This window comes from Globicephala melas, chromosome 2 (assembly GCF_963455315.2).
Source record: "Globicephala melas chromosome 2, mGloMel1.2, whole genome shotgun sequence".
NCBI lineage: Eukaryota > Metazoa > Chordata > Mammalia > Artiodactyla > Delphinidae > Globicephala > Globicephala melas.
In genome coordinates, this window is record NC_083315.2 from 146,739,883 (window position 1) to 146,766,697 (window position 26,815).

The 26,815-nt window shown below is 40.6% G+C and overlaps 1 protein-coding gene across 27 annotated transcripts in view; it reads left to right on the top strand.

The window, feature by feature from the left end:
- SIPA1L1 (signal induced proliferation associated 1 like 1) overlaps positions 1 to 26,815 on the top strand; it is a 501,244-nt gene that overhangs the window by 129,954 nt on the left and 344,475 nt on the right. The window lies entirely within an intron of this gene.

Consider the following 26,815-nt stretch of genomic DNA (forward strand, 5'->3'; position numbering starts at 1 on the left):
TTTTCGTCTTGCAAATTGGAAACTCTACCCATTAAACAACTTCTCCTTTCCCCTCTCCCCATCCCTGGGACTCACCATTCTACTTTCTGTTTGTATGAATTTGACCTCTTTAGATACAGCATATAAGTGGAATCATGTAGTATTTGTCTTTTTGTGACTGGCTTATTCCGTTTAGCATAGTGTCCTCAAGGTTCATACATGTTGGCATGTGGTAGGATTTTCTTCCCTTTTAAGACTGAATAATATTACATTGTATGTCTGTATCCCATTTTATTTATCCATTCATCCATAGATGGACATTTGGGTTGCTTCTACCTCTTGGCTATTGTGGATAGTGTGGCTATGAACATGGGTTTTCACATAGCTCTTTGAGACCCTGCTGTCAATTCCTTTGGATATATACTCAAAGGTGGGATTTCTGTATCGTATGGTAGCTCTATTTTTACGTTTTTTGAGTAACCTCCATTCTGTTTTTCATAGAGGTTATACCCCACCAGCAGTGTACCAGTGTTATTCCTCATCCTTGCTAACACTTGTTATTTTGTTTCTTTGATAGTGCCATTTAATGGGTGTGAGGTAATATCTCATTGTGGTTCTGATTTTCATTTCTCCGTTGATAAGTTATATTGAGCATCTTTCATATGCTTGTTGGCCGTTTGCATATCATCTTTGGAGAAGTGTCTTTTCAAGTCTGCTCATTTTTTGATCAGGTTATTTGATTTTTTGTTGTTGAGTTGTAGGAGTTCTTTATATATTCTGGATATTAACACCTTATCAGATGCATGATTTGCACATATTTTCTCCCATTTTGTATGTTTTCTTTTTGCTCTTTTGTGTCCTTTGATGCATGAAAGTTTTAAATTTTGATGTAATCCCATTTGTCTATTTTTGCTTTTGTTGCCTGTGCTTTTAGCGTCATATGCAAGAAATCATTGCCAAGTCCAGTGTCATGAAGCTTTCTGTGTTTTCTTCTAGAAGTTTTATAGTTTTAGTTCTTACATTTAGGTCTTTAATCCATTTTGAGTTAATTTTTGTCTGTGGTGGAAGACGAGGATCCAGCTTCATTCTTTTGTGTGCGGGTATCCAGTTTTCTCAGCCCCATTCATTGAAGAGACTGTGCTTTCCCCTTTCAGTGGTCTTGGCATCCTTGTTGAAGACCAGCTGGCCATATACATGATGGTTTATTTCTGGGCTTTCTGTTCTAGTCCATTGATCTGTTTGTCTGTCTTTATGCCAGTACCACCTTTAGCTTTTTAGATTACTTTAGCTTTGTAATACATTTTGAAATCAGGAAGTTTGAGTGACACTTACTTTTAACTTATGCTATTGTAGGTGCTGAGAAATAGAGAAGTAATAGATTAACAATTGAGAAAACAATTCAAAGAATTTTTCATTTTTTGGAGGGGACTAGACCCACTTAAAGAATGAAATAAGGTGATTTATTTACTTATGTATTTTAAAATTTATTTATTTATTTATTTTTGGCTGCGTTGTGTCTTCGTTGCTGTGCGAGGGCTTTCTCTAGTTGCGGCGAGCGGGGGCCACTCTTCATCGCGGTGCATGGGCCTCTCACTGTCGTGGCCTCCGTTGTTGCAGAGCACAAGCTCCAGATGCGCAGGCTCAGTAGTTGTGGCTCACGGGCCTAGTTGCTCTGCAGCATGTGGGATCTTCCCAGACCAGGGCTTGAACCCGTGTCCCCTGCATTAGCAGGCAGATTCTCAGCCACTGCGCCATCAGGGAAACCCCCATAAGGTGATTTAAATGGCAGAATGTATGTGAGGCTGTCAATCGGCAACTAGTATAGTAAGAGCTATAGTCTAGCACTTCATTGGATATTGAATCCAATGGCTTGCAAAAGCTTCAAAAAGGTGATGAGGGCTTCCCTGGTGGCGCAGTGGTTGAGAGTCCGCCTGCCGATGCAGGGGACACGGGTTCGTGCCCCGGTCCGGGAGGATCCCACGTGCCGCGGAGCGGCTGGGCCCGTGAGCCATGGCCGCTGAGCATACGCGTCCGGAGCCTGTGCTCCGCAACGGGAGAGGCTACAGCAGTGAGAGGCCCTTGTACCGCAAAAAAAAAAAAAAAAAAGGTGATAGGCCTTGAATTGGTCTTGAAGATTGGATGTGTACCTCAATGGGTATAAATACCTCAAACCATCTGTGTCAGTTCTATCACTGCACTAAAAGGGGGTCTTTAATGAAAGCCTCTGATAATAATCTCAAGATTTTAAATGGGGATCAGTTATTATAAGACCCGTCACTATTTTTTTTTTCTTGACACTCTATTGTCTTCCCCATTCCAATCCAGTAGTTGCTGATTTGCCATTTCTGCTCATTGAATAGCAGTGGACCACGTACAGAGTTAGAATACTTAGACACAGTATCGTTTTATTTTCTAGGATGTGCAAAGAACACAAAATTCACCGGGCTGGGTTGTATAGGATGAGTTGAAGGATAGAGATTGAACCCAGAACAGCAAACTCAGTGGCTGCTTTAGTAAGTAATTTAGGCTACTTAAGACATACTTTCTCACCTTCTTAATGAAACTATAAGGATATTTTGGTTGGGTGTATTACTTGAGGGTACAATTGGTAGAATTTCTATGGAGGAAAAATGTAGTATGCTTGCATATAGTAGGCCTGTAGTAAAGCGTTGTTTAGTGGTGACCAAATGAATTTAAGTCTACATGGGTGGGTCCATAAGGAGTAATTTACTCATTTATTTCATAAGTATTTATTGACTCTCACTCTATGCCAGGGGCTAGTGGCTGCTTCAAGTGGAAAAGGATGCATGGCTCCTGCCCTCATGTGGCTGCCATTCTTTTAGTGGTTGATGTGGTCCTTCTCAGTGTTCCAGTCCGCACAGCTGGTTGGATTTTTCTTTTTTTTGCCAAAGGCCACCTGTTTTACTTTTGGTGCAAAACAATTGTAGTTGTTTATTATGAAAATAGTTCTACATTAAATATTCTTTGTGTGGAGGAAGAAAGAAACACTAGACAATTCTGCCTTTTGGTTTCCAAGGAGACCTGTCTTGGCTAAATTTACTTTATCAAGTGCTTTTCTAAGTAACAGAACTGAAGGAAACTGGCTTTAATGAATTTTGCTTAAGGTTTTCCTGAGGACCCAGATATGGTTTTCAAATCTTCGTTTCCTCTACTTCCAAGCCCTCTCCAAGAGCATCTAAACACCTAGTTTTGGCCGATCCTGGATTTTTCCATTAATCGTGAGATCTTAAAAGTCATACACCGCTTTCGGATTGTCATTGATTTGTTCATTCATTTAACAGGTCTTCATTGTTCACTTATTATATACCAGGTAACCTTATCATTTGTAATAGGAAGGTTGAGGGTTGAATTCAGTTTCCTTTAAGGCCAACTGTTAAAATTCTGTGAATTTATTATTATGGTTTAGTGAGATTTAGGGCTTTTTTTTGCAGATAGTAGAAGTGTTTTTGAAAGAGCTTAAAAAAAGAGAAATTTAGAGTTTTTGTTTTTAACTCAAACATTTTAGTGGGAAAATTCCTCATTGGTGGATAATTTTAGTATTAATTTCACTCTGATCTGAAAATAATCAACATTTTAACTCAGCTGAAAGTCTTTCCTTGTAATTTTGGCAGGAGACAGTTTTAAAGCTAGCCTTTCTGATGTTACTTGTAGCACGCTAGAAACTTAATTCCTGTTTCAGATGATTGGTGTAGTGCCAGCGTGTAGAGATTTAGAAATGCTTAGCACCTCTTCTCCTAGGTGCTCAGTTCTTGTCTTTTAGAGCCCTTGTCATTTATGTGTGAGGCGGTCTTGAGGTATGGTGACATCATGTCACACGGAAGATCTGCGTACCAGTGCTGTGATAATAAGCTGGCATGCTGCCAAATCCGTAATACTCAGATAACCTAGTGTGAGATTTCATGGCTTTTTTCTTTTTTTAATCTTTATTTATTTATTTGGCTGCGCCGGGTCTTCGTTGTGGCATGGGGGCTCACAGTTGCAGCATGCATGTGGGATCTGGTACCCCGACCAGGGATCAAACCCGGGCCCCTGCATTGGGAGCTTGGAGTCTTAGCCACTGGACCACCAGGGCAGTCCCTTCATGGCTTTATAAAATGATATTTTTATTTTAATTTGTTGTTAGAAATTTGACATAGTATTGATTATGTGTTATAAGGTTCAGTTACGCAGAGTAAAATTTAAGAATTTTCTCTCATGTGGATTGTTGGCTGTTATAAATCTGGTCTCCTGTTACCAAAAGAACATTGGAAGATTTGTGTAGCCCAGGCTCTGTGACTGTGGCCATTTTTCCTTCACTTACTAATCAGCAATATTCAGTAAACACCTTCTAGATGGGTGGCAGATACTGTTCTCATCCTGGATATACAGCAGTGAACAACTCTGAGTGATAAGGGAAGCCACTGGAGGGTTTTGTACAAAGGGTTTTGATCTGACATATTTGAGAATAGAATGAGGGTTTGGTGTGACATATTTTTAAAGGACAGAACTCCATTGTGTGGAGAATAGAACTCCATTGTGGGGGCAGAGGTGGAGGCAGGGAGATATTAAGGGTTCTAGCAATGACCTAGGTGGGATATGATGATAGCAGTGGTGGAGGAGATGAGAAGTGCCTGGATTCTGGACTCATCTCAAGTGAGGCTAACATGACTCACAGAAGGGTGAGTGATACGCAGTGAAAGAAAGAGTGGAGTTAAGGGGAACACCAAGGTGTTTGGCCTGAGCAACTGGAATACTGGTGGTGCCAGGTATTGAAATGGGGAAGGCTGGAGGACCGGGTTTGGGTGGAGAATTGAGCTGATGGGTACATGTTGGGTATGAGGTATCCGTGGGTGAGGTCAGTTGGCAGCTAGGCAGGTCCGCTAATCCTCACGAGCTTCAGTTTTCTCATCTGTGTGAAATGGGGAAAGTGTTTGCGCTTCTCAGAATTCTTGAGATCAAATGAGAGAAAAAAAGTTCCAACTTCTAAAGTAATGTCCCGTTGTGATGGTATTGTTTCTGGAAAGTAGACTGGTTTCCATCTTACATACTCTGTGGGACTGCTTAACTCATGGGCCAGAATGTATTGTGGAAAGTTGACATTTTCCCTCCAAAGGCTGGTTTTCTCTCTGGATAGATGGAAAAGCTTTCTCTTTGATGCATTCTGTGATTCCTGAGCAGCTTTTGGGAGAACTTGGTATTTTGGTTCCCTCTGGGGTGTCAGAGGGCTTCACTTTGTGTGGAGCCATTGGGGCAGTACATGGTGTGTGGTACCAGACTCGCCCCTTAATAAACATGGCTTCAGGCCAGAGTGATTTTATTTACGTGGGAGGATGTTGTAGTAGGAAAAACCCTGGCTCTTTCCTTTCTCAAAGTCTCTATTATTTTATGCTTTCCATAACTTGGATCAGTTAACAAATAGGGTCTAATAGACCATATTTATTAGGGAGACCATTCTCCTTGTTTCCTAATTCAGAATGCCTATTTACATATTCCTAGGTTTTTTGTTGCTTAAAATTTTCTTCTGGGCAGGTGAAGTATGCTAAATATATATTTGAATCCACTGAATTAAAATTCATTTAAGATTCAAGTAAAAGTGTTGACAGCATCAGTCATATTTCAATCAGTGATATTTTGAAGTTATTACACGTCTTTCCTTGGAGGTAGTAGCAAATGGTTGTATCTTTGCAATGCAGTATTTGCTGATAATTGATACCTTCTCAACAGTTAGATGTTTCTTTAGGAACATCTTCAGTCAAGAGATAGGATGGTGGTTCTTGGTTCTTCGGATCCATAAGGCAGTTTGAACAGAAACACTACTGCTCTTTCTTCACTGCCCTCCTGGTTTCATCCTTGGTTCACAAGATTCAGTTGGCATCGGCGGTGTGTGTTCATTGCAGGTTGTGTGATGCAGAAAGAGAAGGTAAAGCCATTTTAAAAGGGTGCCTTTGAGAGCCCGACACATGTAGCGAATGCAATGTTTGATGAATAACTGACCACCTTCTGGGTGTTCAGTGGAAAGAGCAGTAATGGCTTTAACACTGAAGCAAGGCGTCGGGGGAACAGGGACTATGTTTTTCAGTAGATATTGTGGAGGAGAAATTGCTTGGGTAGTTCTCTGGTATCTTTCAAGTAAGAGGCCATCTCTTTATGTTAGGGCTTTTCTCAGGTCCTCAGATTTATAAAATAAGTTGACCCATCTGCTCAGTAATTGTTAAGTTACATAATCTTTTTGCTTTTCATTGAATCGGCTTACTATACGTTATTTTATTTCAGCTTCTAAGAAACTGAACTATAGGTATTCAGTACAGTATCACTTGACATAATTGTCTGATAAAACCCTAAGTCTTTGTCTTTCCTTTTGAAGTACGTTTTAGAAAACTTACATCAGTTGTATCAAATAATTTGAAAGGTATCTATATATTTAATTCTGTATCTTTTCCATGCCTAATTTTTTTCCCCTAGGAGGAATACGACTTACTAGACTTCCTAAAATCTTTTAGGATTTCCAAATTGCCTAATGACTTTTGATTTGAACTCTAGTCTAATAATCATTTTTACTGGGGAGATAATCTCTAAGCTTCTGAAGTCATAGTACCCATTTATTGCACTCCTAAGGTTTTTTTTAATAACCTTTATTGTTTTAATTCACTTACTGTACAATTTTCCCACTTGAAGTGTATAGGTCAGTAGTTCATAGAGTAGTGTAACCAGCACCATAAACAATTTTAGAATATCTTCATCACCCCAAAAGAAGCTCCAGCCCATTTACAGTCACTCCCCACTTCTCCCCAATCCCACCCCACTTCTCCCCAATCCCACCCCACTTCCCCCCAATCCCACCCCACTTCCCTGCGCCCAGCCCTAGGCCGCCACTAACCTACTGTCCATCTTTATAGATTTGCCTCTTCTGGACGTTTCCTATAAATGAGAACATACGATATGTGTTCTCTTGTGCCTGGCTCATTTCACCGAGCCCTATCAAAGCACTTTAACTTTGGTGGTGATGTTACATATTTCAGAGTCAAAAGCAGACGTTCCCTGTCTGCTGACACACAAACTACAGCCTGTGCTGGGACCAGAGAAAATAGCAAAACCACCTGTTGCCGGGTGCGTTTGTAGAACCGGGAGTGAACTTTGAAGCTTTTGTAACTAAAGCCTCCCGGGCACTAATCCACCAGTGCACTCGCTACTCTCCATTGCGTGGTTGCTTGACTCTCTCTGCCTGACCACTGCCTGCTTCTTCTTTGACCATTTCAGACACCTCTGAGAAGTCATCTCTGATTCTTGCCTTTCTTTTACCTTGGGTCTGGTCCAGGAGTAAGCCTTGCCTTTTTCTCTTCCTTTTGAATTGACCGTTTTCAACTTGTCCTCTTTGTTTTATGACCACCGTCTGATACAGACCCTTGACCTTTACACCTGGGTGGCTGGGCAGCTCCTTTCTGACCAGCTTGACTCTTGCTGCCCCAGGCTCCGGGCGTCTTGCCTGATTATTCTTTCTGATGGATCGTTTAGGTACGTGTGCCACCTGGAGGAATTTAAGTGGTTCCAGCACATCAACACGTGCGCTTTCCTGCCTGCTTTGTGACCTTTCTCTTGGGTCTCTCCTTTCCTGTTCATCTGATATCTTTGGCCTCCCCAGGACTGTAGGACTGTGTTTCTGCCTTCATGTGCAAGGCCGCTGTTCTCTCCTCTTCCCAACTATTTCTGACGTCCTTTGAGCCTTTGTTCATTTTCGATTTTAGTTCCATTCAATTCAAAACGTAGGTGAAATCAGTATACTTAGTTCTTTCTCTCTCTTATCCCCCTCCCTGCGTATCTTGCTCTTCACCATTATTTTGTCTCCCTTGTCCCTGCTGAGGCAATTCCAGCCCCTGAACTCTAGTTTTATCTGTAACTTTCTCAACCTTCAAGGCTCACCTCCTTCATTGCTGTCTTTCTGGTTGCTGTAACTCACCTCGATTTCTCCCTTGTTTGGAATGCTGGTGTACTGTATTGTATACTTAAAGAGCTTACAGCTTAATAATTAATGCCTAATTCATCAAGGATGTTTAACCTGGAGACGACTCAGAAGGAACGTCATCCCTTGTCACAGAAATTGAAAATCAGTCACAGGGAAGTCATCAGTCATAAATTGCATTAGGCAATTTGGAAATCCTTTGTTTTCTCAGACCCCACAGGGTAGAACAATGAGGAAATACAGGTGTTTGAATGAGCATCAGAAAGGACTTTTCTAGAGCTGCATGCAGGTGTGCCAGGCTATGTTCTGTTGCCCATCCCCATGCATTTAGGACCGGGTCATTGTAAAGGCCATTCATACATACAGTTCACGGGGGCTCAGTGAGATGCATGGTTCTCAGTCTCCCTGGAGTATCAGAATCACCTGGGCAGCATTTTAAGTACTCAGATTCTCAGTCTTTGGAAAGTTCAGATTGAGTAGTGAAGCCAGGCTTGGAAACTTTTGAGTTAGATAACACTTTTAGGCCCAAGATCCAATGAATGTCGCATTTGTTTGCCAAATTTTTATTGAATGCGTGCATCGTGTGGCAGTGTAAAATTGTGGGTTTTGCTTTCGTAGGACCTCGAGTCAAGGAGGGCATGCAGACAGACCGTGAAACGCCCTGTGATTTCTCCTCAGGCAGATGTAGATTCTTTGAGGATAGGAACCATTTCTCATTTTGTTTATTTGACCCAGAGGGATGGGCGCATTGACATTCATTCTTGTGTGGTAAACTGATTAACCTGCTGTTTACTGATTTACTCCCCGTCGGAAGGCTTGTTACTGTGTTCTTTAACCAGTCGTTTTCATGCAGCTTAACTTCTCGGTTGAAAAGGAACAACTGTATTCCCAATTGCATCATGACAGGTTCATCCTTTTGATTTTGTTGCTTTCTAGTAATAAAATTTACATTGGCTACCATTTACTGAGGACCCACTGTGCCAGGCACTTCGTGTCACATTAGTGCTAATCTTTATAATAAGCCTGCAAGATGGATATTAGGACTCTGAGTGGGAGCCAAGATGTTGAGTTCTTGTTATAGAATTTCTTCTTATACATATTTACAGACATTGCAATAGCCACTGAGCTGACGAATTGTCTAGTACAGTCTTCCGTTGGGACCAGATGGTTGAAATCATGGTTTGGCTGTATGCATAGGATGTGTTTTCTTGTTGGAATGCTAGAAAGCCTGTCTACATATAATAGGGTTGCTATGACCATCACCCTTAAACACTATACCATGCTGATGATGGAAGCTCCCCACCCATTTCTCCAGTGAAAGCCTAGTTTTGCTGGTGTAATTTTTGAGCGTGGTGGCCGTGTTGTACCACGGTGGAGAGTCAGGGACAGTTCTTTGTATCTTAAGCGATGATCTGGATTTCCCAGAGCTGGCATGTGACCCATTTGGTGGTCTCTTTCCCTGTATCTGTTGTAGGACTTTGGCCTGTCAACGTGACCTCCACCAGGGCTCCGTTAACAATGGTCATAAATACCTTCCGCTGAACTTCACCCATGCGTTGGTTTTATGGTAGGTTCTTTACTTATACCGTCTCATTTTTATCCTTATGGAATTTCTGTGAGGTAGGTGTTATCAGTATTTAACAGATGATGAAGCTGGAGCTTGGAAAGGTTCAGTAACTTGTGTTGTTTTGAGACTCTATTTACACTTTTCCAGGGGACTCAGGCATGGTTTACACAGGAGTTAACTTCATTTCTTTCTATTTCTCTTACTTCCTCCTGTTGCTTCACCAAGAAAACTTGGGTGGTGCATGAGTGAACTTGTAGGAGTTGAAGAAGACTGAGTATGTCTGATCCCTATCCAAATTTTTGGATAATGTATTTTTCTCCCTTCCAGTGGAGTCAAAATAATAGTTGTCATTGAATGTCCTCTTTGGTCAGTTTTCTGAGATGTGGGAAACAACCTCACGAGGGGCTCCTACCTGCCAGAGAAGTTCCAGGCTCAGGGTTCCTACTATGTCTAGTACAAATAGCTAGAGGAAATGTAAATATTTATAATTGTGGTGAAATCAATAGAAATCTGCACAGAGTTTGGAATAACCACAGAATTTTTTTTTTCTAGTAAGAACACTTTCATTTTACTTCCCAACTGAAGGCATGACCAAAAAACATGAGAAATGTATTTTCTGGGTGAAATGCTTACTTTCTCATCTTGCAGCATGAATTCTGCTGTGAAGTTATCATCTTGTCATTGATTTCTGCCTGTCGCCCTAAAATTATCGTGCTGTCATCATGTCAGCATCTGCATTGTTTTGAAATAAGTGTCTTTTAAGAGGTCGGAGGCATGTTAGAAATATATAGATTTTTAAAGAGAGGTTAATGGAACTGAAGTTAATTGCAAATACAAGAAACAGGTGTAAGATTAGTCCTGGCAATCAAGTGTGCTTCTAGGAAACACACATTCAATTGATCAAACAGAATTGAAGTCACTAGTAAAAGTTAATTAGTTAACTTAGGTCATGGTGAAACGGGGGAACATTTTTACTGCCCTGATTTTTCTGTTGAGTTGTGGGCTTTGTATGTTTATTGGATCCAGCATACCGTTCTTTAAACTTTTGTTCAGGTCATTCCTCCAAACCAAATATTTGAGACTTCTCTTTCACGTTAAATCAACCCTCTAGAGTTTGCTTTAGTATTTAGGCTTATTTAACCTTAAGGACAAAGATTAATTTTAAAGTGTGTTGTTGGGATTTCCCTGGCGGTCCAGTGGTTGGGACTTTGCCTTCCACTGCACGGGGTGCGGGTTCGATCCCTGGTGGGGCAGCTGGGATCCCACATGCCTCTCGGCCAAAACACCAAAACAAAAAACAGAAGCAATATTGTAACAAATTCAATAAAGACTTTAAAAAAAATGGCCCACATCAAAAAAAAAATCTTAAAAAAAAATTAGATAAGTTCTATCTAAAAAAAAAATAATAAAGTGTGTTGTTGAATTTTGGTGGCTGACCAGGGCCACGACGTGCCATCTCACTAGGGCACAGAGCCCCGAGGTTATTTAATGAGCTCAGTTTGGGGTGTCCTCATTCATAGCAAGATGCACGAGGATCTTGCATCTGTCACCATCCTGGTCTTGCTTGACCACTGCAGCAGTGAATCACCTTGAGTAGTTCACCTTGTCTGCAGGTTGCAGACTTTTCATGTTTAACTGCATTGACTGTTTGAAAGCTACCTTGTAAATAATGATACACAACTGCAATAATCCGAGTCCACTAAGGACATGCCAACATTCACACCTTGGTCTGCCCACCATCAGCCGGCAAAGTCCATTTCTAAATATTACCCGAACATTCATCATTCACTCCACAGCTATCGACTGAGCTGTTTTGTGCCAGGCACCTGCTGTGCATCAGATACTGTGCTGAGTGTTTGGGTTTTTCAAAAAAATTTATCTATTTTTGGCTGCATTGGGTCTTCGTTGCGGTGCACGGGCTTCTCATTGCGGTGGCTTCTCGTGTTGTGGAGCATGGGCTCTAGGTGCGTGGGCTTCAGTAGTTGCGGCATGTGGGCTTAGTAGTTGTAGCTTGTGGGCTCTAGAGCGCGGGCTCAGTAGTTGTGGCGCACAGGCTTAGTTACTCCCTGGCATGTGGGATCTTCCCGGACCAGGGCTCGAACCCGTGTCCCCTGCCTTGGCAGGCGGATTCTTAACCACTGCACCACCAGGGAAGTCCCCTGTGCTGAGTGTTGTGCAGATAATTTAGCAGTCCTGTTCTCAGGACGCTGCCAGCTTGTTGGGGAACTCAGGAAGAATAAAAGAAAATGACCAGCAGGAGACTAAGGAAATCATTTCAATATAGAGTCTTTCTTTTTTATTATGAAAGCATTGCATAAGGCTTTGTGGAAAATTGGGAAACTACAAGAAAGTTTGAAGAAAAAAGTCATCCACCATTCTATCACCCAGGGGTAACCACCATTGTTTTCATGTCCCCTGCCTTTTAAAAATGGCTTCTAAAAACAAGCAAAACAGAGATCTGTCCAGTAAAAGAGGGCTTTCAGGTGCAGTTTGATGGGGAGAAGGAAAAGAGACCCTGGGAAAAGTGCAGCGTTTCTATCGCTGGGGCTGTGACGTGGAGCACAGAAGCCTTAGGGAGGGGTGTTTGGGATTCCTCAGGTAGGAGGCACTGGGAGCAAAACCAGAGCTGCTTTGACCGTAGATTTCTCTCTGAATAGTTTCCGGGTACAAGTGTGGTGGGTTCTGACGGTTTGTAGGGCGGTAGTTGGCATCCCAGATGCTTTTCTCAGGCACTGATTTCACTTTAATCTATTCTACGGGAGTAAGGCAGAGCCTGCCCTCCAGGACAGGGTGTGAGGGATGACATACAAATTACATTGTGTCCACTGCTTGCCCAGGGTTTAAGTCTGGGAGAGTTCATAGCAGGAGAAGCAAGGAAAGAAACAGTGTTATTTTTCAGGGTCATTTATGTACTAGCACTTGTTTTGATATATTGTCTCATTTAATTTCCATCGCCAATGTTTGAGGAAGGAGTTTTCCTCATTTTTTATAGTTGAGATTTAGAAAATGGAGTCAGAGGCTAAGGTGCTGGCCTGTGTTACACAGTGTTTCATAGTAAGTGGTAGGGGCGCATTACAGGCTTTGGCACTGGAGACCTGGGTTCCATCCTACCAGTGTGACCTCAGGTAATTTCTCAACCTCTTTCTTACTGTTTAAAAAGGGGACAGTGCTGATGCTTAACTCACAAGGTTATTGTCAAGATGAGATGAGACAATGTATGTAACGTCCTTCTCAGAGGTGGGATTTAGTACCGATAGGTGGGAGCACTTAGGATGGCAGTGGGGTGGCAGCACGCACAGTGCCTGGCACATAATAGATGTCCAGGAGATGCCAATTACCCGTCCTTCCTTCTTAACAAGCCCTCCCAGCTTTTCAGTTTTCCTAGTATCTTTCCCTCGGATTTTTAAAGACCCTGATGGAGAGATACATTTCACTCGCGTTGTAAGGATGGGTTCTTGGATCTATAAAATCAATTTCATCTGCATTACACAGGAAAATCCCATCTCATCAGTAGCTGTCTTTGAAAGGTCATCCTGAACATTTCCCCCTGGGTATCAGGTGAGGAGAGGTTAGGGGTAGGAAAGCTAAGAGCTCAGATGGAGGAAAGGGGAGTGGACAGAGGAAGGAATCAACTTGGGTATTTTCTCAGCTTAATTTGCTACCTGCCAGCTTCAACAAGGACTGTACTATAGCCAGGTGTGGCTGGGATTTGTAACAGTGAGCTGAGGTTAAGAGGGCAGGACAGGAACTTGTGTGGGACACATTTGGTTCTCCTTGCATACTCATGCTTCTTCATTTACATGTTCAATCAACAAACAGTTTGTTGAAACTGTCCTGTGTTCAGGGCACTCTCAGTCCTTGGGATTCAAAGGGAGCATCTGTTTTCATGAGCGCAAGCCAGGTTGACAGATGAGTAACAGAAAATTACAAGTCAAGTTTTAAGTGCCAGGGTAGAGGGAAGCTGGGGGAGCTTTGTCAAAATATCTTAAAATTATTTTTCTGTGTTTGCTTCTTCTGTTAAACCTTGAAGGCCAGGGCTGTGTCTTTTGTGATTTTGCAATCCCAGAACCTAATCTGAAATGCATCCCTGGATAAATATGTGTAAGTTCAAAGCTGGCACAGGGATAAAATAGTTTATAAATGGTGTGTTTCAACTATCTGTATATTCGTGGAAATCTCAACCCTATAAATGGAGACATCTGGTAAGTTCTTGACTTATTGGTAGTTCTTTTCTTAGAAGGCAGAAGATAGAAATTGTGACTAACTGATTCATACCGAGAACTTTGGGTGAAAGTGGCTATTTCGTCTTGGGGTTTTGCCGTGATGGAAGAGAATCTTTTGGCCTGGATTTTTAGGAAGAGATTTCACAAAGTTCAGAGAACAGATAATGTACCTCCACGGCCAGCAGAACTATAAAAAGGAGTGTGGTTTCATCCAGATGGGTAGGGAGCTCCAAGAAACAAAAGTTGTGATTGTAGGATTTCAAATCCCGCTGATAAGGAAAAATGAGGCCTGCTTCTGAAGAACTCATCACAGCTGTTAAAGGCCATTGCAGAAAAAAGGAGATTTTAAAAAATAACAGCTTTATTGATATATAATTCACATATCATATAATTAGCCCATTTAAAGTATACGATTCAATGGTTTTTAGTGTATTATTTACAGCTGTGTGCAACCTTCACCACAATTTTAGAACATTTTCATCACCTCAAAAAGAAACCTCATGCCCTTTAGCTCTCACCCCTCCCGTCCCCGCAGACCTAAGCAACCACTAATCTACTTTGTTTCTACAGATCTGCCTATTTTGCATATTTTATATAAATGGAATCATATATATGGTCTTTTGTGACTGACTTCTTTCACTTACCATAATGTTTTCAAGGTTCATCCACATTGTAGCATGAATCAGTACTTTATTTTTATTGCTGAGTAATATTCCATTGTATGGATATATAACACTTTATCCATCAGTTGATGGACATTTGGGTTGTTTCACTTTCTGGGTATTAAGAATAATGCTGCTATTCATGTGTAAGCTTTTGTGTGCACATGTGTTTTCATTTCTTTTGGGTCTATACCTAGGAGTGGAATTTCTGGTCATATGGTAACTGTATGTTTAACCTTTTGAGGAATTGCCTGACTGTTTTCCAAAGTAGCTGTACCCTTTTACATTCCCACCAGCAGTGTAGGAAGGTTCCAGTTTGCCCACAGCCTTGCCAACACTTGTTTCTGTACTGTTTGGCTTTTTTTTTTTTTTTAAACCCCACATTTGTTTATTTATTTATGGCTGTGTTGGGTCTTCATTTCTGTGCGAGGGCTTTCTCTAGTTGTGGCGAGCGGTGGCCACTCTTCATCGCGGTGCGCGGGCCTCTCACTGTCGCGGCCTCTCGTTGCAGAGCACAGGCTCCAGATGCGCAGGCTCAGTAGTTGTGGCTCACAGGCCTAGTTGCTCCGCAGCATGTGGGATCTTCCCAGACCAGGGCTCGAACCCTTGTGCCCTGCATTAGCAGGCAGATTCTCAACCACTGCGCCACCAGGGAAGCCCTGTTTGGCTTTTTTATTTTGGTGATCCTAATGGGTGTGCAGTGGTATCTCACTGTGGATTTGACTTACATTTCTTTAATAACATGATGTTGAGAATCATTCATGTTTTTATTGGTCATTTGTATATCTTCTTTGGAGAAATGTCTATTCAGATCCTTGACGCATTTTATAATTGAGTTGTCCTTTTATTATTGAGTTGTAAGAGTTCTGTATATACTCTAGACACACATCCTCTGTCAGATATATGATTTGCAAAATTTTTCTCCTACTCTGCGGTCTGTCTTTTTACTTTCATAGGAAGCCAGGTTTTAAGCAGTGTATAAAAGAAAAAAGGGCACATAATAAGCATGAAAACAAAATAGCCTGAATGGCTACAAGTGTTTTAGAAAGGTTATAACTAAGATGATCTGTGGCTTGTAGGAAAAATTTTAAAATTACCACAATGATTTAAAAAAGCTTTTTGGAAGTAGAATACACATCAAATGCACAGATCGTAAAGATACAGGTCAATAAGTTATCAGAAAATGAATACACGTGTGTAACTACTATGCAGGGTCAAGAAAGAGCATTACCAGACCCCCAGAAGCTTTCTCATATGTCTTTGCAATCACTAGCCCTCTTTCTTCCTCAAAGGTAATTGCTCTTTTGACTTCTAACACCAGAGATTGGTTTTTACATATTTTTGAAATTTGTACAAATGACATCATACAGTATGTTTTCATACGTACTGGGTTTCTTTTGCTTAACATGTAAAATTTATCCATATGTTGCTTGTAGCTGTAGTTCATTGCTCTATAGTTTTCAATTATATGAATGTACAACTATATATTCTATTTTTTTATTGAGGTATAGTTGATTTACAAGGTTGTGTTAGTTTCAGGTGTACAGCAAAGTAATTCAGTTATACACACACACACACACACACACACACACATACATACTGTTTTTCAGATTCTTTTCTAACGTAGGTTATTACACGATATTGAGTATAGTTCCCTGTGCTATGCAGTAGGTCCTTGTTGTTTATCTATTTTATATTTTGTTTATGGTTTCTGTACTTCCACATACATATTGGGATTGGGATTCCAGTTCCCATAGGGTCCTGGCATTCCTGGTGCTGGGGGCACAAAGGTTAGTGTCAGGTTCCCAGTTTAGATGATCAGCTTGAAGGAAGTATTCTTAGTGCATTTCTTTGCTTATATATATATCTTTAAATTAACTTTTTATTGAAGTATAGTTCATTTATAACGTTGTGTTAGTTTCAGATGTACAGCAAAGTGATTCAGCCATATCTAGCTAGCTAATTAGATAGGTAGATAAAGATATCTACCTGTATATATGTTCTTTTTCAGATTCTTTTCCATTGTAGGTTATTACAAGGTAGTGAATATAGTTCCCTGTGCTATACAGTAGGTTCTTCTTGTTTAATCTATGTTATATACAGTAGTGTATATATGTTAATCCCAAATTTCACCCCCTTTCCCCTTTGGTAACCATAAGTTTATGTCTGTGAGTCTGTTTCTGTTTTGTAAATAAGTTCATTTGTATCATTTTTTTAGATTCCACACGTAAGTTATGGCATAAGATATTTGTCTTTCTCTGTCTGACTTACTGCATTTAGTATGATCATCTCTAGGTCCATCCATGTTGCTGCAGATTTTGCGCATATTTTTTGAATGGCTCAATTGTGGGAGAAACAGACTGATAAGCAAGTAATTGCCAGATATAGGCAGAGTGCCTGTAAAGCTGGTTGTGACATGCTTTGTGACGCTAGGTTGGAGAGTGAGGAAGAAGACTTCTTTGCGGAGGTGGTGTTGCTTCTCACATCTGCACAGACTAAGGGGAAGTGGATAGGTTGGGGAGGGCAGGTAGGTGCTGGGGCTTGGGTGTAAGAACATTTCTACTCTACACAGTAAAATGATTATGAAAAAGCTTCCTAGAAGTGGGAAGATGTTGCCACTGTTTGGCCTCATCGTGGAAAGCTTTGCATATCATGCTGAGGAGTTGGGACTTTATCTTACAGGTAGGAGGAGCTCTGGAAGGATTTTAAATATCCAGGAAGCGGAATGGTCAGATTTGCATTTAAAACATGTGCTGATACATAATGTGGAAAATAAAAAATACTAATCTGAACTTAGGGAAACAGGAAATTCTTAGAAGAGTGAAGGTAGGGATTACCTGGACCAGAAGGCCAAGAAAAGTAACAGATTTTAGAGGGATTTAGCAGAGACTAAAACAGGTCATTCTGTGCTAATCTTGTTTTCTTTTTAAAATAGATTTCAAGAAGGTTCGATAGGTATTAGTCAAGGGACTGCTGTCTTTTGATTTCAACAGAGTGTTTAGTTTAACAAAATGCTGTCCTTATGAAGAAGATGGAAAATACTGAGTGGGTATTTGGTGGGTTTGAAGCTCGTTGGATAAGTAGACTTAAAAAATGGTAGGTTTAGTGGATTTGCATCAGCTGGGAGGGAAGCTTTTCCTCCTGTGCTATTGGACTCTGTACTTGACTTCTGTTAGTTACAACTTTCATCTTTGACTGAAATGGTTTTCTTGTTGACAAATTTACTTGTGAAGTAAAATTAGAAAGGTAAGGTAATGTGGTAGTTGACAGAATCAAGGTTTTAAAGTATGCATGTTCAAAGAAGTGAAATTGCTGGGAGGAGGGTAGAAATTTTATCTTTTAATGTTTCAAGCACAATATACATAAGTATATAAACAGATATACAGTGTAAGTACATAGACATATACAGTGTATCTGTGGTATTAAAGTTTCATGGAGAATTATTAAGAAAAATGTCTAAAAAGTCTCTTTTGGGAATGATAGTGAAAAAAGGTTGAGAAACAACACTGCTTTAAAAAGCACTTGAGGTTTGGAATGGTGAGCAAAATCTTACAGTGATGGATGGGTAGATGAAAGAGCTTGCAGTTTTTAGAGAATCATTGTTTATAACTTTGATAACATCTGTGCCAAATTAATACAATGCAATCTCTTATTTTACTTTTGGTATTGGGGAGAAAGGCAGATACCAAAAAAAATCTTACAGCAAGGTAGAGATACAAGAAAATTTCTACATTTAGGATCCAAAACCAAAGACCTCGCTAGAGGATGGGAATATTTCTTGATTTATATGTTTATGTGAAGGGAGAAAAATTAGAGTTAAGTTTCTTTGTTAATTTTATTTGACCCTAAACTCAGTATAAGTTGAGTCCACAGGGTAGATATGATAAGAGAATAGTTAATGCCAGCCTTATGCTTCATTTGTAAAAAACAGATGTTATGAGTTCAGAGTGTTCTGTTATACTCCAGACTGGCCAGAACCTAATCTGGAAATGGGAAAAACTTGAGCATCCAGAGGGTGATCGGGAAGATGAGAGGTCTCGAAACCAGGTTGAGAAATGTACAACCAGAACAGCAACTGGCTTATTGCTTAAATATACCATGATGACTGCAAGAATACATGCCATGAATCCACAAACATAATTAAGTTGGGCAAGGCTGTATCATTAATAAATCAGTTAAATCAGTGTTTATTGAGTGCCTGTTCTCTGCCAGGCATTGTTTTAGGCATTGGGGACCCAGCACCCAACAAAATGGACAAAATACCTGAACTTGTGGAATTTGTAGTTTAATGAGTGGAGAGAGACAGTAAATAAGATATGCTTGTAAAATAGACCTAGTATGTAAGATAGTGTGTTAGATATTGACAAGTGCTAAAGTAGAAAAGTAAGAGAGGAAGAAGGATATGACATATTGGGGGGCGGTAGAAATTTTAGATAGAGAAGTCGGGCTAGAGAAGGCCTTATTGGGAAGGTGATTAAAAAGAAAAACTTTAGGGCTTCCCTGGTGGCGCAGTGGTTGAGAGTCCGCCTGCCGATGCAGGGGACACGGGTTCGTGCCCCTGTCCGGGAGGATCCCACATGCCAGGGAGCGGCTGGGTCGGTAAACCATGGCCGCTGAGCCTGCGCGTCCGGAGCCTGTGCTCCGCAACGGGAGAGGCCACAACAGTGAGAGGCCCGCATACCGCAAAAAAAAAAAAAAAAAAGAGTAACTTTATATATCATAGTATAACAAGCATACAGAAAAGGGCAGAAAGCACAAGTATATGGTGAGATGAATTTTTACAAAGCGAGTACACTGTGTAGTCAGTGCTCAGATTAAGAGCAGACTATTATATTATTGGTCCCTCAGAAGGCCTGGTTACCCCTTCCCAGTCAAAGCACTACCCACTGACTACTAACACCATGGCTTAGGTTTTTTTTGGCCAGTTTCTGAGCTTGATTTTACCGTGATCACGCATAATCTGTTCTTTTGTTTCTGGCTTCTTTCACTCAACATTGTGTTTGTGAGACACATCCAGAGCCTTACAGGTATTTGCAGTTCATTCATTTTGGTTGCTGTAGAGCATTCCATTGGATGATGGTACCACAGTTGTTTCCTGTCTTTGGCTAGTGAATCGTGCTGCCATGAATATTCCCGTATATGTCTTTTGTCAAGACACCTATGGGGGATATAATTAGGAGTAGAATTGTTGGGTCATGGGGTATGTGTATATTCACTTTCGTAGATACTGAGAAACAGTTTTTCCCAAGTTTATATGTCCATCAGCAGCATAGGAGAGCTCCACATTCTTGACAACACGTGGTATTTCCTGCCATTTAACTTGAGCTGTTCTGGTGGGTGTGTAGAAGTATTCTATTGTGGCTTTAATTTGCATTTCCCTGAAGACTAATGCAGTTGAGGACTTTTTCATGTGTTTATTGGCCATTTTGATATCCCTCTTGGGGGTGATGGAAACAATCTGTGTCTTCCTCTGGTGAGAAGTGGTTGAATAGGGACACATTTTAAGAGTAAGGCTGACAGGTTTTGCTCATGGTCTAGAAGTGGGGTGTGAGAGAGGAGTCCGGAATGCCGTTAGGTTTTATTTATTTATTTTTGCTTGAGCAGCTGGAAGGAGGGGAGTTGGGATGTTGGAGATGCGAAAGGCAAAGAGCTGGAGCAGTGGTACCTAGACTCTGGCATTTTACACATGTAATTATGATCTTTTTTCTTTTTTTTTAGCGTTTTGTAAAGAAAGGCCATTTGTATACCAAAAGAATAGGAAGGACATAATTTCAGAATATAGGGCAACCCTTTAAATGAGATAAATATAGCTTTATGTAAGACTCATGAGCAAGTTTTTTTCCTCATTTCCCTGAGGACCTACAGATGCAGGTATTGTTTTGCAGACCAGCTTTGGGAATCACTGATCTGTGGTATTATGTACGCATCCCTTGATTTTGACACTGTTAATAAATCAGCATTAAACTTGCAGTAAGATTGACTGAAGTTAGAGTCTAAATATGAGAAACCATAAAAAACATCATAGTAGGCCATGTGTCATTTCTAGCCCAGAAAGACTTCATTTCTTAAAAAAAAAGAGAACAGATGCATCCCAAGGACACATATGGCACATGCGTAGTCATAGTAAAGCTCGGTACTCATCTTAGTAACTTCTTTGCCGATAGGCTCTATGAAATGATTGTTTCAAAGATTTTGTTTTGAAGTAGCCAAGCTCCAAGTTTCCTAGATTTTTTTTTTTTTAAAGCAAATTGATTTGCCTGTCCTTAGGGAATCGTAGAGTTATGTTTTAACTTTTCTGTATTCCCATTCTTCCCACCACCAGTGTTAAAGCTAAGTGCGCTGTAAAGTGTTTGATGAAAGCAGTTTGGGGCAGCGGGAGGGGAAGTGGTCCTGCAGCAACAGAGGTGAAGCAGGCCTCTGTGCCTGTGCCCCAGAGCTAGGTTGGCACGAACTTTAGTAGGCTGTCTCGAATCTCGTGCTTTCCTTTGAATTGAATACCCACTTTCTATCTGGCAGAGCATTGAGACGCCTCGTGAATAGTATCAGTGTCATTAATTGGCTTCAGAAGTGTGTAAGTGATCTTTTATATGAAAGTTTTGCCTTTGAGTATTACCTGAGAAAGATTTTGTGCGGCCTGATATGCAGAGTAATTTTATTATTCAAAGATATCGAATGTGCTTTGTGAGATCCTGCGGCCATCTTAAAGAACAGTATTAGTAACAGTTGATTACATTTCTCCGCTTTGCTAATTGATTTTATGGGACGTAATGTCTTTCTGCGAAGAAGAGAATTTTAACGTGCATAATCACTTCTCACCATTTCCAGTCTGCTTTTGGCGTTAGGTAATAGTGTCATATTTTAGTTAGCTGATGTGTCTGTGGTTTTAACGTGGTTATCTTGCCCTGAGGGATGGGAGAACATAAGTGCAAAGTTCATTGCCGCCTTGTGAATTCAGTTGTGCCTTGGCACAGAGTGCCGATCCCTTTGGCATTCAAACACAGCATTAGATCACCTTGTCTGCAGTTTGGAAATGTTCTGAAAGTGCTACCTAACCCTGCAGGATTCTCCATAAACTTGAGCTGCTATAGGAAGTGATGTTTATTGTATCTCGTTCTCTACCTTGCCAAGTTACTGTCATCAGACTCTTTATTGATAGAAAATTAGTTAGGCAAAAATCATTTTCTTCTTTTTGTGTGGCAGAGGTGATGAAATTTAGGAAAAAATACATATAAGAAAATGTTGGAGGTGTTGATTGTGGATTTGAGCCCTGGCTCAAAACAAAGAACTTTTGACTTACAGTGGAATGTTCTGTGGATTACTCGTGTCTTTCAGTCTCAGCTCTGGTATGGGGAAATAACGAAAGGAATATGTGCCACATGAATTGGTCAGGGTTTTTAGTTACAGATACTAAGGTCTATTCTAGTTAGTGTAAGCAGAAAGGGATTGATTAAGGCTGCTAGGTAACTCAGAAAATCATCAGGAGAGCTGAAGAAAGAGACTGGGAGTGGTTGGCTGTCAGTACTGCACTGTGGAACGTGCCCTCCCAGGAGCTGCAGCCCCTGCGTGGGTCAGGGTGCTTCAGAGGGGAAGCCAGAGCCGAGATCACTCTGCTTCTGTCGTTGAGCAAAGTGGATGCTGCACACTCTGCCACCCACCTTGCTGCTTTCCCCGTGTAACTCTGAGACTCCATTCTGAAGGAGTCCCGGGTGGTGTGTCTGGTTGGTCGTACTGTTACTGACTTGAGTCCTTGGACTCTTCAGTCAGTAGAAGTTGAAAAGAGGACAGACGAGAAGTTCAGGCAAGGCTTTATTGGGACTCTTGTTGCGAGGGAGCAGAAACAAGTAACAGGTTCCCTTGGTCACTCTCCAAGGAGGGCAGGCTGGTTCCTTAAATGGGGTAAGGGTGGGGGGATGAGGGCAGGGGTGGAGCCGTGGGTGGGGCCAGAGGTGATCTGCCCACCCCTTGTGTGGTGCTGTGTGCAGGGATCATGTGCAGTGCCCTGCTTTTGCTCCCAACACCTCAGAAATGGCAGTTGGTAGCCATTTTGTATCTTATTGTTCATGATTTCCCCAACTGCAGTGTGTGTAGTCATTTTTAGTCCCCTAGTCCCCTATAGTTTCTTTGTATTTTGTTGCTGGAGGAGATGTTTGTCCAGGTGTAAGTATATCCCAGAGGAAGGCAGGAAAGGATGCTCCCAGCCTCGGTTTGTTTATTTGCTTTTTAAAATTCTACAGTGAGAAGGTGGGCTTTGCACAGCGGGGAACTCTTCATTAAACTGTGGTGAGAATGGACCAAGGATTTTCAGCCCTCCTGAATAAACAGCTGCTTGTTACAGCACCTATTTTTTTAATACATTTCTTTATTTATTTTATTTATGGCTGTGTTGGGTCTTCTTTGCTGCGCACAGGCTTTCTGTAGTTGTGGAGAGCGGGATCTACTCTTTGTTGTGGTACGTGGCTTCTTATTGCGGTGGCTTCTCTTGTTGCGGAGCACGGGCTCTAGGCTCACAGGCTTCAGTAGTTGTGGCTCACGGACTCTAGAGTGCAGGCTCAGTAGTTGTGGCTCATGGGCTTACTTGCTCCGCAGCATGTGGGATCTTCCCAGACCAGGGCTTGAACCTGTGTCTCCTGCATTGGCAGGCAGATTCTTAATCACTGCACCACCAGGGAAGCCCTACAGTGCCTATTTGAAATAATGTCATAGCAGCTACACTAATGGGTTACAGGTAACTTTTAAGGAAGCCTAGTATTTAAAAACATACTTTAAAAAATTGGGGGTAGTGGTGCATAAAGAATATTTAAAACTCTGGCAGTTTCATGCTTGTGTTACTTTAGAATTTCTATGATAGTCTGGTGTAATAAGACTATGTAGATAATAAAGTTGAGACGAGAATATCATCTTTTTGCACATTCTTTTGCCCTTGGTGAGCTAGTCAAGGCCCATTCTTGTGGATCTTTTGATCAGAGAGGGAGAGTGGTGATTTTATGCATGGGTCGATATGAATTGATACTGTTACTAGAGGAGCAAATTAGAGTGTATGTATCTGGTATATAGGGTTTCATATAGCCCTATGTCAAAAAGTATTATACTTTTTGATATAGGGTTATTTACCAAAAGTTTTTTTCTGAAGTGGACTTATCCCTAGAAGGGACTTAGAAATCATTTGGTTCAAACCCTAGTTTTATAGTTGAGAAAATCATGTGATGTGATTTGCTCAAGGTTACAGGGCTGGTTGGTGGTGAGGCCTCCTGATTTCACAGTCCAGTCTTTTCCCATTAAACCCTGTAGAAGAGCAGAGGTTTCACCACAGTGGGAAAAGCTCAGCCAGTGCCTATTGAGTTCCCGTCCTGAGATTTAAGTCCTGACTTGTAGTTGGGCCATCTCAGTGGGGTTGTTGGTTGGATAACACTGGTGCTTTTTTTATGTGTCAAATGAATACTTGGAAATTTCTTCTTGAGGTTTGAGGAGTATGAATCATAGAAGTAAGAATTTTGTTAGAACAACCCTTGTGGGTGTGGAGGGGAACACACAATGAGCATGCCTAATTGAAGATGTAAGTTTCACTTGGTAGAAAAAGCTGCAAAAATGAAGAGGGTTTACACACAGCTCTCTTTTATTTACTCTTCTGTTTGCTCATACACAGAACTTTTTCTCTTAAGGCATGTGTTATTACATGCATAATCAGTACGAGGTAAAAATTACTAGGAAAGTTAAATTTGGTTCACTTCTCACCTCCTTCAAGTCTTGGCTCAGAGCTGTCTTTGTAGTGAGTCTTACCCCGACCCATTCTGTTTAAGAGTGCAACCCATCTTCCCTCCATTCATTCCTGAATCCCCTTATTCTTCCATCCTGGCCTTTTTCTTTTTAACAGCACAGATCCCCTCTAATATTATATGTGTATATCCCATATAATTTGTCTATATATTATGTTTATCGCCTATTATATATCTTCTCCATTAGACTATAGGCTCCACAAAAGCAGACTTTTGTCAGTTTGTTTGTACATCCCCAGCAAGAAGAATAAATAGTGCCTGGTCCATAGTACGGATTCAATATATATATGTTGAATGAATGAACTTGGCAAAAGCAGCTACTGTTTAGGATTCCTACTAGTAAAATGACAGATTCTCAATACCAGTGATTATTTTATTTGTGAACTCGTTGGGGATGGCAACATCTTCAGTTGGTATATAAAGAAAATAAATTGTTTTAAGTGTGTGAGTTGTGTTACATACAGTGTTCTGGAACTTCCTTGCTTATCTGACAATAAACAAGGAGTTTGGACTCAGATGAAAAAAATCATTACATTTTCAGCTTGAATCAGTGGAACAAATTCTTTAGATATTAGAATCTAGATAACTAAATGATAAAAACGCACACAGAGCTTCTCAAATATAGACTTGGACAGTAGCTGGTTTTAAATGTAATTGACTTAAAAGGTTTTCATTTTCAACATTGAGGCCAAAAAAAAAAAAGGGGCAGGTTTCAGAGTCTTGGGGTACTGAGGCAATAGGGGAGGGAAGAGGAGGGAATTAGAAGTCTCTGCAGAGTGGAAGATGCTTCGGTGGAGTCTTCCAGATGTGAAAGTACATTTCTGAACCTTTTTGGAAAAGCTAAAACATGAGACAAGGAGATACATTTCGTGCAGATAAAGTCTAGACTGTTCTGAAATTTTCACTTCGCTATGCTGGTGGTAGCCTCCTAGGAAGTTCTAGGACATAATGTAGTTTATAAATGCTCATTTTTATTATTTAAAGAGATATTTGACTTTAGAAATTCAAGGGAAATAAAGATGATGATTCATATATTAGGAAGATGTTAAGAGACCTAGAAAATGCCTTAGAAATCAAGTATTCTGACTTTTTATATAAGCTTAAGCCCAAAGCTTAAATGATTTGCCCAATATCACACAACTAATGAATGGCAGAATTCGTACTATTTTTGTCACAAATTTTCACTGAAGTATGCTTAATAGGAGAGGAGTGTATAAACCTGTCTTTGGAGGTAACCCAGGGAGCAATTATGAATTTGTTTAGAGATTTATATTTTATCTTAAAAATTTATGCAGGTATTTTATTCAAATTATTTATGTCCTCTTTTTATGTGTGTAGGCTTTTTTTTTTTTTTTTTTTTTGCAAAAAATGTGCTTATTTGAGGAATCGTCATTTGGAATTTGAGGAAATGAACAGAATGAAAGAGCACCTTATTATCGTAGAAGTGTTAAAAAAAATCAGTTTTAAAGAAAACTACAACAGGGAAATAGCTCTACTTGATCTGTTCTGAAGGTAAATATATTGGGGAAACTAATTATAGTGCAGTGAAAATATTTAGAAAATATTTTAAACCTCAACTTGAGAAGATAGCATTGCTATTTTTGTCATTTCAACATTCTGTGTAAATGAAGTAAGATATGATTTGTATCTTTTTGCTAAAGATACTGGTTTGGAAGGGATCAGTTTTAAAAAAGAGAGAGAGATGGTTTGTATATATAATTTGTCCATATTTTTTCCTGACCATAAAATTAGACTATACTTATATGGAGAAAGACAATCAACCCCACCCTATCCTTCCCCAGCAGGGAATACTCTGAAGGTTCTTACTTCTTGATCTTTCATGTTAATTTTTTCTTTTGTAACACATGGTTAAATGAGATACTTATTATGCGGTCCGGTAGAGTCATAACTTGATTTTAATATGCTCCAAAATATTGTTTCCACAACTAATTAGAGAGTAGGATGTAAAAGGAAGAGCACTAGACTGGTGGTCAGGAGACTGTGATTTAATCTTATTGGTGAAGTGAGAGTTTCACAGTGATAATGGAGTATTGAGGTCTCTTGCAGCTCTAAGAGCTTATGAATCTGTATTTGCTCGTAATATGCTTAGTGCGTCCAAACACACATTTTCTAAAATTTAAATGTACAAAGAGTGTGCATATTTCATCTTGTTCATTGTCTCCACACAGAAGCTTCCTCAAGATGAATACTTTGGGAGCCAGTGCCCATTGGTTTAGTCTGGTCAGTGGGTTTTCCTATGTGACTCCAGAGGCATCATTATGCAAGCACTTGCTGAATGGTCACTGGTGGCTCACAGCAAGCTCTTCTCTGCTAGTCAGGGTGGATTCTGTGAGCCTCTTGGCAATTTTCAGACCACCTCCAAAGACATGAGGAACTTTCAAATTGGGCCTGCAATCTTAAGGAACTGGAACTTGGAGTCTATCTGAATTTTTATTGTCTGATGTTTGCAGATTTTCCTTTGATGGCAGGTGTCAAGGTCGGGAGGCCCTTGTGCTTGTCTTGCCATGCTAGTATCACCTTGAAGGTGTGCTGTTGTGTGTGGTTTCAGTTGTCTGTGTCACACCAGCTAGTTTACTAGTGCTGGGTGGAGAGGGTATTTCTGTACCCTACAGAGTTACTGGATTCATATCCCA